The sequence below is a fragment of the Schistocerca piceifrons genome, chromosome 3 (genome assembly GCF_021461385.2).
Source record: "Schistocerca piceifrons isolate TAMUIC-IGC-003096 chromosome 3, iqSchPice1.1, whole genome shotgun sequence".
Classification (NCBI taxonomy): Eukaryota; Metazoa; Arthropoda; class Insecta; order Orthoptera; family Acrididae; genus Schistocerca; species Schistocerca piceifrons.
This window is the reverse complement of record NC_060140.1, coordinates 175,998,150-176,011,827: the sequence shown is the minus strand read 5'-3', so window position 1 is coordinate 176,011,827 and position 13,678 is coordinate 175,998,150.

Below are 13,678 nucleotides of genomic sequence, written 5' to 3'. Positions count from 1 at the left end.
TTTGTAATTCTAGAAACTAGTGCACTAAAGTATCATTTCGTTACATTTCCAGAGGGATCGTCCTATCTTTATTGGTCGCTACGAAGGGTGCGCATGAGGCGGAAAGACATCCAGAATCCCTCCTTCGAAACGATATTCTCACGACTAAGTCCTCATAGTCTCATTACTTCTTGTAGTCAAAAGACAGTCGTTGAAATGCAAAGCTGTTGCCTTGGGGCAGGGTAGGTGTGGAACCTCGCAGTGGCCTGACACACGGCAGCCTCACGTGCACCAGTTGCGGGCGGTTTCTCCGGCAAGTGGCTGAATTGGAGCTGTTAACTGCTGTTTTCCAGAAGGAAAGCGCGCGCCGCCCGGTGCTATCCATCTCAGTGAAATATGTCGCTTTTCGGGACGTGCATTGCACGTATTTCTTTTAACGAAACGAAAGCGATCTCAGTGGTGAACACTTTCTACATTAGTTTAATACAGGCGAATTATGGACTTCAGAATATGAACTAATGTAAATGTAAATGTCGTGTGACTAGGGCCTCCCGTCGGGTAGACCGTTCGCCGGCTGCAAGTATTTCGATTTGACGCCACTTCGGCGACTTGCGCGTCGATGGGGATGAAATGATGATGATTAGGGCAACACAACATTCAGTCCCAGCTGGGAATCGAACCAGGGCCCTTAGGATTGACATTCTGTTGCACTGACCACTCAGCTACCGGCGGGCGGACTATGAAATAATGTAGTTATAGAATACAAGCATTAATCTATATTGCTGTCTGTTTGGATGTAAGCGTCCAGTGTCCAGTGATGACGAACGCCGATAGACTGAGCAAGATAGAAGTTAAGCCTCCGACAAGCGTTCATGTAGAACTGCTTCTGAATTGCGTTAACTAAAAGACACGTTGCTGGAATATAAGACAGCGGGTGCTGTATGCTTGCAGTAACGAGATTGAGGTAAAAGTTTATTGTTTCGCAATGGGGAGAAAGAGTAGTTGATTTGCTCTGCGATAGTACGTGGTGCAATAACTAAGACTGAGCAGAAACATTTGATAGGTGCAATATTCATGTCACTGTTCGGTTGTTTTAAGTTAAATCAATTCAACCGACCTTCTTTTCTCCAACTTTGTACAGCCTACTTATACATGTACAGAAATACACTGCACAAAAGAATTAAAGGGTAACTTTTTTGAAACCCCAAAATTTTCCTCCATTGCAACACAGAAGTTTGAACTAGGCTCAGAGGTGCCTACAGACCACCTCTGTAATGGTGCAAGAGCCTGCTTGCGACGCGACCCTCGGGTTCGGCGATGCTTCAAATAGCAAGGTGTCGGCAGGGATTGCCTGCCCACAGGCGCCTACGAATCGGTCAAGCATGGTCTCTGTACAGGCACCTTTTTAAAGTGCTCAATAAAGGTGCATAGGTGGCAGCAAGGGTTTTGCCGAATTGTGGGCTCTTAGAGGGACCTTTCACCATTTCATACATACACATATCAGTCCCCCTCCCCCCCCCCCCCCCCCCCCCCAATGATCACACTGTAGTAGGGTGTGAAACAGAAGGGCTGAAGAGCTTCAACACCCTTTGCTGGTCTGGATGCGTTCAAGTTTCGTGATACGATTTCGAGCTGTCCCTAGTGGTTCCACCCGTATACCAAAGCAAAAATTGCGATCGCACTACACCCCAAAGGGGTTAGACCATGTTCAGTGGGATTGCAGCCTAACGTTGTCCTTAAAGGAGGGATGAATCTTCTGGGGGGCCTGGGGCCTCAGCAGCGTCAAGCATGTCGTCCTGTTACACACTGCACTGCAGACCGTCGTTTTCGATCGCGAAATGTGTGTAAATGAACGTTCATGGGGGGTGGTTTCATTGACGCCCTTTACGGCACCTCCTGCGGCCTTTTAGTTTCTTATGTTTCCTTTAATTTTCGTCTATGGTCACAAACTTTTTGTTAACAGATTACCGGTTTCGGTCTATAATGACCATCATCAGATCTGCAGCAAAAATGGGAAAAACATAAATACACTCGCAAACTTTATACAGCTTCAGAACAATACATAGACCATAATGAAAAGCTGCAGACCTGATGATGGTCATTATAGACCGAAACCGGTAATCTGTTAATAAAAAGTTTGTGACCATAGACGAAAATTAAAGGAAACTTATTACATATACGGGTCACTGTTTTTTCGCGACGATGTCGCAGTTGTGAAACTTTTACTGTCTATTCTGAGCCATGGTGTACCTGAAATATTTTCCTCAGCCACCCATAAGTGAACCGTGCGATTTCAACGCTGGGCATCGCACTCTTTTCGTGACATACATCTACTGTGGCGTTGGGAAATTTGCTGCCAATGTGACTTCATTAACTCACCTTACGCCTCACATAAACTTCTGAGATCTGGTCTCTTTTTCCCATGGACATTGCTTTTTGAATCGTCGCCGAGACATAGCACGACTTGGCAGGACGACAGGCATTTTGACCTGTGCAGAGAAAAGTTGTGGGCACCTTAGAACCAAATTTCAAATATCTACTTGAAAAGACAGGTTTACAAAAGAGTGACCTTTTAATTATTTTGTGCGGTGTTCTTAACAAGCCACCGGCCTTGTCGCAGTGGTAACATCGGTTCCCGTCAGATCGCCGAAGTTGCTGTCGGGCTGGGCTAGCACTTGGGTCGGTGACCATACGGTCTGCCGACCGCTGTTGGCAAGCGGGGTGCACTCAGCCAATGTGAGGCAAACTGAGGAGCTACTTTATTGAGAAGTAGCGGCTCCGGTCTCGGAAACTGGCACACAGCCAGGAGAGAGGTGTGCTGACCACATGCCCCTCCATATCCGCATCCGGTGACGCCTATTGGCTGAGGATGACTCGGCGGCCCTTCGGTACCGTTGGGCTTTCATGGTCTGCTCAGGAGTAGTTAAGTTTTTAGTTTAGTATGTAGTGTACTTAACAAGCCATTGGACAGTGTATGCCAGAAGTAACTTCACAGCAGTCGTATCCATTTATTGTCGTATTCCACAAGAGTTTTAATCGAGGAAAAGTTGACTGTTTGCTTGCACCTGTTCGCTCCTTAGTGTGATTTAAGTCCTATGGCTCCTTCACGAGATACACGATGGTGATAACTGAACTGTCGCACAGTTTTCGGCCAATAGCTGTTTCCTTAAATTGCGCAAAACAGTTTCAAGAGAGCAGCGTTGCCTCCTTCCAATGATTCTCATTTAATTTCCCTTTGCGCATCTGTTACACTTTCCCATGGGCTATATCGACCTGTTACGATCCCGTCTGCCCGTCTCTTAGTTCGTTAGGCGTCTAATGTCAAGCTATATTTGGTAACAGAACACTGGAAACATACACTAGAAATGTTCTCACTGCCATCTCGTATGAGCATTAGTTAATAGATGCGTTGTTTTTACCCAAAATCTTCCTGACTAATCTACATCTTTCGTCCGGCCTGCACAGTACTGAGTCATGTGTTAGATTTCTTGTCATTTCGTTGTGCTACTCCAAGATATTTTTCATATGCAAGACTCCACAAGCTCTTGCATTTGGATGTTACCTCTTTCTTGCTGTGTGTTGTTTCCATTTTTCCGCATTTTGAAAGAGCTGTCGTGCAGTGCAGCAATTGGAACACTGTCTGAGTCGTTCGGTATTTCCTCACCATCACCGGTGACGACGATTCTTTATTTTAGAAAATAGTTCTGTTAAAACTAACAATGTGAAAGCGGTGTTGACCTCTTGTGCTTAATCATTTGCGTACATTGACAACATCGGCGACTGTAGTACGCTTTCTCGAGCACACCCGATGTTAAGTTTCCCCAACATAACACTCTGGGACCAGTCACTTTAAAATACTGTACCTTGTCTTGTAATGTAATGATATTAGCCGAATTCGCCCACTTCACGTGATTTTGACTCAGATTGTCCGAGAAGTATTTAACTGCGAGTATTTTAATTTGTTATAAAAACTCCACGCCTTGTTTTTGTCTTCCGCTTCTGACGTGTACTCTCTCTCTCTCTCTCTCTCTCTCTCTCTCTCTCTCTCTCACACACACACACACACACACACACACACACACACACACAAACTGAGTTTGCTTTTGTGCAAGGCGTCGGAAAGGAGTGGCACAGAAATGCTCTGTTTACGACGATCAAAACCTTTTGTGCTCCACTAGTGAGACTCCGGAATACTCCGGCAACTTAAACGTTGTTTATGTTGTCACAGGATTGAGTTAGCCAGTGATGTCGACCATTATGACCCGTATATGTGCTGTTACAGTCGGCCCGAACCCTCGGCGATCCTTGGCATCGACACTTGAACCATTTCAGTTGACCCTGATGGTGTAGTTTACCGGAATCGATGTACTGACAGTAGACAATTGTCCGCCCCGGTAGCTGAGTGGTCAGCGTGACAGACTGTCAATCCTAAGGGCCCGGGTTCGATTCCCGGCTGGGTCGGAAATTTTCTCCGCTCAGGGACTGGGTGTTGTGTTGTCCTAATCATCATCATTTCATCCCAATCGACGCGCAGGTCGCCGAAGTGGCGTCAAATCGAAAGACCTGCACCAGGCGAACGGTCTACCCGACGGGAGGCCCTAGCCACACGACATTTCCATTTCCAGTAGACAATTGACGCGGGACCCCGTGGAAGGCTCGATGCTTGTATTACTTGGGAGCCGATGCATCTGCCTTCGAAGACTTGACAGTGACTAAATGCGCTGACATCGCTCGTCTCCCCAAATCCTGTGTGCGATTCTTATTCAAAGGGCAGGTGCAAGGGTTGGCGGCATCACGGTCATTTAAAACGCGGAACTGTTCTATTCGCTGAAGCGTCATGAGAGCTTTCTCGAACAAGGTAGCTGTTGGCCGGCCGCTGTGGCCGAGCGGTTCTAGGCGCTTCAGTCCGGAACCACGCGACTGCTACGGTCGCAAATTCGAATCCCGCCTCGGGCATGGATGTGTGTGATCTCCTTAGGTTAGTTAGATTTAAGTAGTTCTATGTCTAGGGAACTGATGACCTCAGATGTTAAGTCCCATAGTGCTTAGAGCCAAGGTACCAGTCTTTGATTGGAGCAAATCGCTCTCTGTGTGCGGGTGGGGGAGGGACACACAGAGGGGTAGAGGAGGTTACTTCTTCGTCACCTGTGTGTTTCAGATATGCATTTAGTGCAATCACCGATACCGTGGGGAATATGTTGGTGAGGTATATGAAAGGTACTTGCTATTTCTTTGATTTTCATAACATTCTTGCTGAGAAACTGAGTAAATCACTGTAGATGAAAATTTCATTCTGGAAACATCCCCCAGGCTGTGGATAAGCCTTGTCTCCGCAATATCCTTTCTTTCAGGAGTGCTAGTTCTGCAAGGTTTGCAGGAGAGCTTCTGTAAAGTTTGGAAGGTAGGAGACGAGGTACTGGCAGAAGTAAAGCTGTGAGGACGGGGCATGGGGCTTGGGTAGCTCAGTTCGTAGAGCACTTGCCCGCGAAAGGCAAAGGTCCCGAGTTCGAGTCTCGGTCCGGCACAAAGTTTTAATCTTCCAGGAAGTTTCAAGGTGTGACAGTCACTTACGGGGCTAGCTATCATTCTAGTAAATATACGCACATCTGTAGCTTAGCTGGCTAGACCGCTTAAAAAGGCATACAGTATTGATCACAAAGTATGCATTACGCGTTTCGGATTTATTTCCATCTTCAGAAATCCAAGTGCGAAGGTAGCACAAGGACAAGAGCTTTACAAGTTGTGTACGTAACATGAAATTACAGACCCCATGGATTGTAAGACAGGAGGTCAGATTTGAACATACGAAAATGTAAGCCAGGGCACAATCCTAAAGCCGATGCTTCGGTGTCTCGAACGAGCTACAGTGGTTTACAAAAATTTAATGTTCGCGGTTGCGGATTCGGATAAGTGACTTGCGGATGCGGTGTGATGCGTAGAACTCTGTCACCCTACCCCTTCACGTAGTGAAGTTTTTTTCTTTTATTTATAACGTGTTCCATTACAATATTTTAATATTGCATGTATGTATTCTTTGTGTATCCGCCAGGGTAGCCGAGAGCGCTAACGCGCTGCTTCCTGGACTCAGGAAGGCGCAACGGCCCCGGATCGAATCCGCCCGGCGGATTCACAACGAGGGCTGGTGTGCTGGCCAGCCTGGATGTGGTTTTTAGGCGGTTTTCCACATCCCACTAGATGAATACCGGGCTGGTCCCCACGTACCGCCTCAGTTACACGCGTTGCAGACATTTGCAACACGTTCGCACTATTTCACCATTTACACTGGATGCAGACAGCTGGGGTAGACTGATTCCATCCCTAGGGGTACGGAGTGGCGGCAGGAAGGGCATCCGGCCACCCCTACAACTAACCTTACCAAATCCGTTCCAACCACGCCGACCCTGCGATCGCTGCGGGACTATGGCGTAAGCGAAAGAGAAAGAAAGTACAGGGTGAGGCAGTGAAACGGCACGATTTCGATAGTGGTTGTCGGGCGCGGAGGGGGGTTGCGAGAGTGGGGGAAGTGACCTTGGGCGTCTAGAGTGGTGGAAGTTTCAGTAGCCATGGAGCGTTGATCGAGTGCGCAACGTGCATATGCCGTAAAGGCATATTACAAAAAGGCGGATAGTGTGGTTGGTGCTCAACGCGCCTTTCGTCGTGAATTCAACCTGCCGCCACGGGCTCCCGTGCCATGAAGGAAAGCCATTCTCCTTTGGGTTAAAACCTTTGAAGCTACTGCTAGCACAACAAAGAAAAGAGGCGGCAGCACAAAAACAATACGGACACCCGAGAACATTAATCGTGTGCGCGAAGCGTTGGGACGAAGTCCGCGAAAATCCGCGAGACGGCACAGCGCAGAACTTGGTCTCAGCAATCGATCTGTAAGACGGATTTTGAAGAGTGACCTTCACTATCATCCATACAAAATTCAGGTAGTGCAAGCCCTTAAACCTAATGACTACAATAACCGTATACGCTTTTGCCAGTCAATGCTTAACGTTATTGAACGAAATGAAGAAAGAGTGCATAACTTATGGATGAGTGATGAAGCCCACTTTCATCTTAGTGGGTACGTAAATAAGCAAAACTTCAGATATTGGTCCTCAGATAACCCGCACGAACTTCATGAGAAACCTCTCCATTCTGAAAAAGTAACAGTCTGGTGCGCAATGTCATCTCGTGGAATCGTGGGGCCCTATTTTTTTGAAGATGAAGATGGCAACACAGTGACGGTAAACTCTGGACGTTATGCTGACATGTTGACCATTTTTGGTCTGCCTGGAATTGATCGACATGATCCAGATGCTGAAACACTCTTCCAGCAAGATGGTGCAACAAGCCATACTGCTAATGTCTCAATGGAATTGCTCAGACTTGCATTTCCACGACGTCTAATCAGCAGGAATGGCGATTTCCCCTGGCCTGCCCGTTCACCAGATCTGACGGCACCAGACTTTTTTCTTTGGGGCTACCTCAAGTGCAAAGTCTTCCAGGAAAATCCACCAAGAACAAAAGAAGACCTGAAGGAGCGAATTCGACAGGAAATTAACAACATTCCAGTACAGATGCTACGAAACATCATGGGACAATTTCATCTCAGGCTTAGACAATGTGTGCAAAACCAAGGACGACACCTCACTGACACCATATTTAAAAAATGATTGTTTTTAAGTTAAATCTTTAATTTCCACTCTTGTACTTGAGATCCATGTTCAACTATTATGATTTTACTTGTAAATAAATCTTTGGTGGTTTTACAAAATCGTGCCGTTTCACTGCCTCACCCTGTATGTGTTCCTTGTGTGTGTGTGTGTGTGTGTGTGTGTGTGTGTGTGTGTGTGTAGTGTTTGTTGCATGAAGATGATGAGAGAAGGGAGAAGGTGAAACCCGGTGCCGGCACCTAGCCTACTCTTCGCAAATAGCACCAAGGGGGCCGCAAAGTTTGATTTCCCCATCCGACGAACGGATCACCATCAAGAGTATCACATGGCTTCACCTCACACTGCGGAGAGGTTTGATGTTTAAACCAAGACATTGGCGCAAAATCTGGTGGTACTTCAGGGCCACCACACCATCACCCCTTACCGGCCAAACACTAACTGTGAAAACTTTTCCACCACCAAGATTCGAACTTTCTTACCCGGGGATGAGCATGCGTTTGCGACCTCAGCCACGGAGACGGGTTTCTTGGGGTGAGTGTTTTGTATGGTATTCGATCCCTGGCGGTGCTGCGGAGAAGCTCCTCATTTTTTATCTCATTAGTCCAGTTAATTTTAAGCATCCTTCTAAAAAATTCTCTTTTTTCGCGGTCTTCTCGCTTCTACCTGGTACTGAGCTGTGGTTGCTGGTAACGTTCTGCCCACGTTCCGCACTGCTGCTGCGGAAGGTCAGGTGTAATGCGTGGCCCGCAGCGAGTGCAATAGCCACAGCCCTGAACACCCACGTGCTGTGGGTTAAACAGCGAGTCAGACTTTACCTCTTCAAAGGCCACACCACCGCCTCATATTCATCGCGACAGCGGTGCCGCGAGAGCTGAAAGAGCAGTGCAGGTGTGTCCACAATAAATTGCTGGCTTTGACGACTCCTGTCTTTTCACGAGAAACTGCCGTGGAGTACATTCAGTTTCACTGGGTGCCACTGAATGGCACGAAGGAACGAATGGAAGACTGGTTGCGCACTATTTTTTCCTCCCGTAAACGGCCGTAGAAGTGTGTGTTCACTAGCAAGAAAACTTCTACAAGTCGCTTGCAGAAACTATTTCTCCAAGTTTATTGACATGGAAACAACCCACAGCAAGTCGGCTTCTGTAAGTTTCGTCAACTTCCAGAAATAGTTTCCGCAACTTAATGGAAAGAGTTTCTTGTACCTTGGTGCAAGTTATTACTGCACGTCACAGTCGCTGGAAGTTTTTCTCGAACTTCTAGAAGTTACGTGTATTCAATACCGGTATGAAAAGGTGCGCCGAAACAAATGTACCACTGAAATCCCTAAACATACTGTATAATTGGCCACCGACAGCCAAAGGAGTGCGAAATTAATTCACCAGTTCCTTTGTTTCACCAGAAGGGAAGCAGAATGGCAGTAAATACACATAAATTTTAGCTGTTTTTTTTTTTTAAAGGTAAGCCGGCCGTTGTGGCCGAGCGGCTCTAGGCACTTCAGTCCGGAACAACGCTGTTGCTACGGTCGCAGGTTCGAATCCTGCAGCCGGCCAGAGTGGCCGAGCGGTTCTAGGCGCGACTGCTACGGTTGCAGGTTCGAATCCTGCCTCTGACATGGATGTGTGTGATGTTCTTAGGTTGGTTAGGTTTAAGTAGTTCTAAGTTCTAGGGGACTGATGACCTCAGATGTTAAGTCCCATAGTGCTAAGAGCCATTTGAACCATTTGATTTTAAGGTAAATGCAAACTTAAATGCATCACATGTGTAGTAAAAGTAACAAATACTGTTTGCAAAAATCAAAAAGAATTAAAAGGTGATTTCTTGGTAATATAGTGCCGAATTTTTCTATACAGTTTTCGACTGTATGCTCTTCGAAAGTTACATACGACAGTCTCAGAAAGTTTTTGATCTAAGCAAAGCTCTCTGGTATTATTTTATTCAATAGTGTTATTTGGTAACTTAAATATGTATCCCTCTGTATCCACTTCTTCACCCAAACATTTTTTCTTAACTTTTTGTTTTTCGTCGCGAGTTTTGTTCAATAATAATAATAATAAAACTGAGAAAAGACATCGGACAGCTAACACAATTTATAAGAAATGAAATATCACACAAAAAACGAAAAAGGTTAGGTAAAATCTCACAACAAGAAGCGATAGAGCAATTAGATGAAAAGAAGCAGAGATTACAAGCATTGGCCAAACGACATAGAAGATACAAAAAAAAGTGAAAATAGAAGGAAACAAAACCAAACATTCAACACAAACCAAAAGAAATTTTACCAGACAATAGCTAACACACACATTAAAATAGACAATCCACCAAACATAACAGACATGGAACACTTCTGGAGCAACATATGGTCAAACCCAGTACAACATAACAGACATGCACGGTGGATACAAGCAGAAACAGACACATACAAGATGATACCACAAATGCCTGAAATTATAATTTTGCAACATGAAGTCACCCCAGCAATTAATTCTACGGTAATTGGAAAGCCTCTGGAAAAGATAAAATAGCAAATTTCTGGCTAAAGAAGTTCACCTCAACACATTCACATCTAACTAAATTATTTAACAGTTACGTTGCAGACCCATACACAGTCTCTGATACACTTACACTAGGAGTAACTTATCTGAAACCTAAATATCAAGCAGACACGGCAAACCCAGCAAAATATCACCCCATAACATGCCTACCAACAATATACAAAATATTAACTTCAGTCATTACACAGAAATTAATGACACATACAACACAGAACAAAATTATTAATGAAGAACAAAAAGGCTGTCGCAAAGGAGCACGAGGATGCAAAGAGCAACTAATAATAGATGCAGAGGTGACACATCAAGTTAAAACTAAACAAAGGTCGCTGCACTACGCATACATTGATTACCAAAAAGCTTTTGATAGTGTACCGCAATCATGGTTACTACAGATATTGGAAATATACAAAGTAGATCCTAAATTGATACAGTTCCTAAATATAGTAATGAAAAATTGGAAAACCACACTTAATATCCAAACAAATTCAAATAATATCACATCACAGCCAATACAGATTAAGCGTGGAATATACCAAGGAGACTCATTAAGTCCTTTCTGGTTCTGCCTTGCTCTGAGCCCACTATCCAACATGCTAAATAATACAAATTATGGATATAATATTACTGGAACATACCAACACAAAATGACACATTTGCTATACATGGATGATCTAAAACTACTGGCAGCAACACATCAACAACTCAACCAATTACTAGAGATAACAGAAGTATTCAGCAATGATATAAATATGGCTTTTGGAACAGACAAATGTAAGAAAAATAGCATAGTCAAGGGAAAACACACTAAACAAGTAGATTAATTATTGGATAACCACAGCGACTGCATAGAAGCGATGGAAAAAAACAGATGCCTATAAATATCTAGAAAATAGGAATAGATAATACAAATATTAAAGAAGAACTAAAAGAAAAATATAGACAAAGACTAACAAAAATACTGAAAACAGAATTGACAGCAAGAAACAAGACAAAAGCTATAAATACTTACGCTATACCAATATTGACCTACTCATTTGGAATAGTGAAATGGAGTAACACAGAACTAGAAGCACTCAATACACTTACACGATCACAATGCCACAAATATAGAATACATCACATACATTCAGCAACAGAAAGATTCACATTAAGCAGAAAAGGAGGAGGAAGGGGATTTATCGACATAAAAAACCTACATTATGGACAGGTAGACAATTTAAGAAAATTCTTTATAGAACGAGCAGAAACTAGCAAAATACACAAAGCAATCACTCATATAAATACATCGGCTACACCACTGCAATTTCATAACCGCTTCTACAACCCTTTAGATCACATAACATCAACAGTTAAGAAGAAAGTAAATTGGAAAAAGAAAACACTACATGGCAAGCACCCGTATCATCTAACACAGCCACACATCGATCGAGACGCATCCAACACATGGCTAAGAAAAGGCAATGTATACAGTGAGACGGAAGGATTCATGATTGCAATACAGGATCAAACAATAAACACCAGATATTACAGCAAGCATATTATTAAAGATCCCAATACCACAACATATAAATGCAGACTATGCAAACAACAAATAGAAACAGTAGATCATATCACAAACGGATGTACAATACTAGCAAATACAGAATACCCCAGAAGACTCGACAATGTAGCAAAAATAATACATCAACAACTTGCCATACAACATAAACTAATAAAACAACACGTTCCCACATACAAGTATGCACCACAAAATGTACTGGAGAATGATGAATTCAAATTCTACTGGAACAGAACCATTATAACAGATAAAACAACACCACATAACAAACCTGTCATCATACTCACCAATAAAAAGAAGAAATTAACACAACTAATCGAAATATCCATACCCAATACAACAAACATACAGAAGAAAACAGGAGAAAAAATTGAAAAATACATCCAACGGCTGAGGAAGTCAAGGACATGTGGCATCAGGATAAAGTTGACATTATACCAATTATACTATCAACTACAGGAGTCACACCACACCATATCCACCAGTACATCAATGCAGTACAGCTACATCCAAACCTATATATACAACTACAGAAATCTGTAATTATTGATACATGTTCAGTTACCCGAAAGTTCCTAAATGCAATGTAACATGTACCATACATTAAAAGGAAGTCACGCTTGATCAAGGTCCGCGTCACTTTCCATTTTTAACCAGACATAACGTCTGAGAAAGGAAAGAATAATAATAATAATAATCCAACAACGGTGACGGCTGCTTTGATTTTTAAGCACGACGCTGCAAACTTCCACTTGCCTATCTCACGATGCTGCCCTAGAGGCAACACTGTTGCAAGTACTTGCAGCAAGTTCCTGAAATTAACTTGCACAAGCGACCTGCAGAAGTAAACTTGCGCAAGTTTTTGTTTGTAGTGTAGACATCTCAGCAAATGCTTGCGCAAGTTACTTGCTAGTGGACACACGTCTCAAGGCAACACTGGTGTTCCCGAGCAGTTCTAGTATCACGTCTACTTCCCTTTTGAAATGCTGCAACTGTTTACAGTGTAACCATTCTCACCCTATGACGGGAATAGTAGCTCCACCTGCAAGGTGATAAATGTAAGGGTGCTCCCATAAACAAGAGAGAGACGCAGATAGCGTTAGTAGTAAACCTGCGAAGTCTGATGCAAGTTTAAATATTCAGGTTGTCGCAAAAGGAGTGGTCAGTGTTGAAGAGTATGACAGGAACGATCATTCTGAGCAAAAAACTGTAGTAAACATGGACTCTAAAATGCATACCTTAAGAGCTCTGACACTTGCTAAGCAGAAGTGTTAAGTTTCACTGTAGCGAATATGAACAAGTGCTCATAGCTCTTAAGATATGCATTTTAGGGTCCATGTTTATCCGACTTTTTTTCTTGTTTTGATCTGTACTACCACTTCTCAAGACATGGAAAGCAAAGAGCTTGCAGTAAAAGAAATTTGTTTCACACTATCGAAGATGTGCTCATAGCTCTGTTATGCATTTTAGAGCCCATGTTTACTATCCTTTTTTGCTTCGAATGATCGTTCCTTTCATATCCCCGAATACTGATCACTTCGTGGGAAACCCTAGAGAGAGCGCGACACTACTAAGCGATGTGTAATCTGACAAGCAAGCGAATTAAGTACTACGGAAGGCCATACAAAACAGCAGTGTGACCAATTCCAGAGTACTGTTGTAGTGTTCTGTTTCTTTATTCTGTAAACCTGATGATAGGCGCCGAAGGCATTTAGAGACACGCTACAGAGATCGTAACAGGTCAGTATGACACGCACGGAATTGCAGCCGTGGCGGCGCTCAACAGTATTAAGCCGACCGGTGTGGCCGTGTGGTTTTAGGCGCTGCAGCCTGGAACCGCGCGACCGCTACGGTCGCAGGTTCGAATCCTGCCTCGGGCATGGATGTGTGTGATATCCTTAGGTTGGTTAGGTTTAAGTAGTTCT